At 39.5% G+C, this 4,482-nt stretch overlaps 1 non-coding gene across 1 annotated transcript; it reads right to left on the bottom strand.

Moving 5' to 3' along the window:
• Nucleotides 1-1,294: 1,294 nt before the first annotated feature.
• On the bottom strand, nt 1,295-1,401 carry LOC145577211 (small nucleolar RNA R71). Its single transcript, XR_014098681.1, has one exon. It is a non-coding gene; the product is annotated as a small nucleolar RNA R71 (small nucleolar RNA).
• Between the last annotated feature and the right edge of the window lie 3,081 nt (nt 1,402-4,482).

Here is a 4,482-nt window from a genome sequence, read left to right as displayed (position 1 = left end):
TTCTAAGGTTTATGGGGATCCATAATTAATATGAAGGGATAATTTGTTATTATTGATATTTGATATTGCATAATAATTTCGTGTTGAATTGTTTTAATTCTTTGCAATTAGATTATGAATCGAGCAGATGTGATTTGATTGTAAAAGTATAGCAATATTGAATTGATGAATCGAGCAGATGTTAATTTGATATTAAAGGCTATTTTCAATAGGAACTTAGATCTAGTAAATTGCGAGAGCCTGTTAGATCTATGTTGATTAATAAATTGCGAGAGCCTATTAATCATGTTATTTGTGCAATGTTAACTGTTAATTGTTATGTTTTATCCCGGAATATTAATTATTGGTGAACCTATGACCCTAGGCCTTCTTATTATCGACTTTCTCCCTAAACTTAATCTTCGTAGTATAATTTCACATTACAAACAACAAATTGGTTACTTTAATAATTTAGATTATATTAATTAATTAGGAGTAGAAAGACCAGTTTCCCTGTGGATTCGACCCTACTTCCCTATCTACTTTAGTTAGAGGATTTAGGTAATACTTTTGATTAGGTGATACGACTTTAGCCTGTCAAAATTTGGCGCCGTTGCCGGGGAAACGGTTTTATTTTTATTTCTAATTGTTTTTGTAGTCTAGATTATTTTGTCTTTTGCCTCAAAGGACATTAGTTCTTTGAGGTAGTTCTAATATCTGTCTTTTCAGTTCTTTGTTTATGCCCAGGTGTTCCAGATCAGGTTACATTCCATTCGATCCTGAGATCGAGCGCTCGTTTCATAGACAAAAGAATTTTTATAGGCAGATCCTGGCAGGTTCTTGCAGTAACGATATTCCTAGAAACCCATTACCTAATTCTAGTGATTCGGAACACTCTTCTGACTCAGAACTAGAAATGGGTACACCACCACCACCACCTCCACCTCGCAAGCTTAGCGATTATTCACAGCCATCCCTAACGGATTTTCCACATCTTTCTCCTACACCTGATCTCGAGGGAGTCCAGTTCGAGATCAAGCCCCAGTTCATAACGATGATAGAAAGAAAGCAGTTCAGTGGAGCTAAGGGTGAAGATCCTAATCTTCACATTGCAGACTTCTGTCAATATTGCAATACTATTAGGCAGAATGGGGTAACGCAGGACCAAATCAGGGAGATTCTTTTTCCCTTTTCTTTATGTGGAAAAGCTAAATTATGGTTTAATGGTTTGAATAGAACTGCACTTGGTATTACTAACTGGGAGACTCTTGCTTTAAACTTTTATAATAAATATTACCCTGCAGAGAAAACAGCTCTATTGAGAAGCGCAATTCAAAATTTCGCCCAAGAGCCAGATGATTCACTATATGAAGCTTGGGAGAGATTCAAAGACCTGCAGAGAGAGTGCCCTCATCATAACTTAGCACAGTGGCAGTTGATACAAGCTTTCTACAATGGGATCGGAAATTCTTCTAGAGCAATTTTGGATTCTGCAGCTAATGGGAGGTTTATGAACCTCAATGATGATGCAGGTCAGATTATTGAAGATATGGCGATCCATAATTCCCAATATGGGAATCCTAGAGGTTTTGCAAACAAGGGAAAACACCACGTTGATTCTGTATCCTTTTTGCAATCTCAATTAACCTCTATTTGTCAGAAATTGGATAACCTTACTACTGCTAATTCTAAAATAGCTAATGTTTCTGCAATTGATAATAATGCTAATGATGCTTTCTGTGAAAATTGTGGAATTGTAGGTCATTGGGAACATGAGTGTAGGAGTTCCATGGAGCAGGTTAACGCTTTTCAGTCCATCAAGCAAAATAACCCATACTCCAACACCTATAATCCCGGGTATCGGAACCATCCTTATCTGTCCTACAAGAGTACTAATGTGCAAAATCCCACACCTCCACCTCCACAACAACCACAACAACCAGCATCACCACCTCAGCAGAAATATTACCATCCCAATGCTGGCCAGAAAAACCAACCACAAACTCCTCCACCACCTTCTGACCCAGCTTTATCAGAAATTAGAGTGATGTTAACTAGTATGCAAAAGCATATGGAGAATAGAGACTCACAAATTGACTCGATTGTAGCCCACAATAAAGTCATAGATACTCAAATTGCACAATTAGCCGCTGCTCTCCAGGTTCGCCTGCAGGGAACCCTACCATCGCAACCGGTACAACCCACAGATCAGGCGTTTGCAACTACCCTCAGGATTGGTTCACACTATGATGGGCCTCCTATGCCCATAGATGATGAACCTGTTTTAACAGAAATTGCTAATCCTGATTCCTTTATACCAAGGGATATTAATCCTAGCCCTGCAGGGCTAAAGGGTAGTACTAATATTTCTGATGTTACATTGCAGGGTAAAACTTCAGGGAAGGTTGTAACTCAAGATAGGAGTAATGATGTGCAACAACCAATTATCAAACTACCATTCCCAAATCGATATTTGAAAACCAAGGTGGATAAGCAGTTTGGTAAGTTCCTTGACATGGTGAAGGATTTGCAGGTAACAGTTCCCTTTACAGAATTAATCACGCAAATACCTGCATATGCAAAATTCATGAAAGAATTATTGACTAGGAAAAGGTCTATTTGTGAGGTAGAGACTGTCGCTTTTACCGCTGAATGCAGTGCCGTACTACAAAATAAATCTCCACCCAAACTAAAAGATCCCGGTAGTTTTTCTATCCCTTGTCATATTGGCAATTTAATGATTGATAATGCATTGTGTGATTTGGGCGCTAGTGTTAGTGTCATGCCATTATCTGTGTGTTTAAAGCTAAAAATGGGTAAATTAAAGTCTACTAATATTACTCTGCAAATGGCTGATCGTTCTTCTAAATACCCCATAGGCATTCTAGAAGACGTCCCTGTTAGAGTAGGTAAATTTTATATACCTGTGGATTTTGTTGTTCTTGATATGGCTGAGGATTTGCATACCCCAATTATCTTGGGTAGACCCTTCCTTAATACTGCTGGAGCAATTATAGATGTAAAATGTGGTAAATTGACACTATCAGTAGGGGATGATAAAATTTTTTTTAATTTGAATAATACCTCTAAAAGCCCCATGCTAGAGGAGAAGTGTTATAAAATTGATGTGGTTGGTAATTGTTCTAATAAGCCCCAAGCTTTTGTTAAAGATCCCTTGGAGGCGGTATCGTGTGTTGCATCTTCTACAGGTACAACTAACCGATGGAAAGAGGAAGTGGACGCAATAGAGAAAGCCTTATACTATGAAGGTCTTGGTTTTGAAGATGAGAAGGTGGAAATAAGTACACAAGTTGCGGAAATTGAGCCTATAGTGAAAGTTCCACCAGATCGTGTTGTAATAGCTCAATAAAGTGATAAATCGAGGCAACCAATGGTCAAAAAGGGTTCTCAATCGAACAAGAGCAAAGAACCGCCAGTTCAAGCCAATGAGGATCCACCCAATAGGGTGAATTGGCGCCTTACAGGGCGTGTTAGGAAGTTGAGTCGTGGTTTAAAAATCGCTCAATCGGGTGAAGAACCACCCTACCAGGCGATAGGCCAAGGGGCTTAACTTCTCGACATGTGGTAAGAGGGTCGTGCGGAACCTAGATAAACCAGCGCTTTGCAGGAGGCAACCCGTATTTTTCTTGTTTTTTTTTAGTCTTCCTTCTTTTTATTGTGAGAGGAGAGAGGAGAGAGTTTAATGAGTTTATTGAGTTGTACAGGTTAGAAGGAAAAGAGTTAGTCAAATTTGGAAAAAAGAGAAGGAGTCTCTCGTACCAAACATTGCCTCGGGCCCGAACGGGCGAAGGACCGCCCGACCGGGCGCGAGAGCAAGGGTGAAAAATTGACAAATTTTGCCCGACCGGGTGTGAGAGTTGACGAGTACGGACATTTTGACCGCCCGACCGGGTGGTATGGCGCCCGACCGGGCGCGAGAACAAAGAGAATTTAGAGGGTTTATACCGCCCTACCGGGCGGTGTGGCGCCCGACCGGGCGCGAGAGCGGATCAGCAAAACTGCTCAACTTTGACAGGCCATAACTTTTGCGTTTCTTATCGGATTTGGGCGTGTGGCCTATCGTTGGAAAGATCTTTAAGTCTACTTTCCAATGCAATTAGAATCACTGCATTATCATTTATATATCAAAAGTTATGATCAGAATAGTGAACCTGACTCAATTTTTATCTTTTTTCCACTAACACTTTGTTTCTTTCTTGCCCATTTTTGTTCCAAAGAGATGCATTGAAATCCTGAGGCTTTGGTGACATTGATGTGGTGATGATGAAGAGTAGTCACCTTGACTACTTGCTTCCCCTTAAGACAATGAGGACATTTTCTGATTTAGCTTGGGGGGAGGTTCTCGTGTTCATATGGTATATCTTTCACTCTCTCCCTTTTTATTTTTATTGGTATGCTTAGTATAGTTTTACTGCTTTCCTAGTATAGTTTTACTGCTTTCTTATATGAAAAATACAAAAAAAATTAAAAAATTAAAAAAAA

This window comes from Chenopodium album, chromosome 13 (assembly GCF_948465745.1).
Source record: "Chenopodium album chromosome 13, dcCheAlbu1.1, whole genome shotgun sequence".
Lineage (NCBI taxonomy): Eukaryota > Viridiplantae > Streptophyta > Magnoliopsida > Caryophyllales > Amaranthaceae > Chenopodium > Chenopodium album.
Note: the sequence above shows the minus strand (reverse complement) of the source record. Positions and strands in the feature narration are given on the sequence as shown.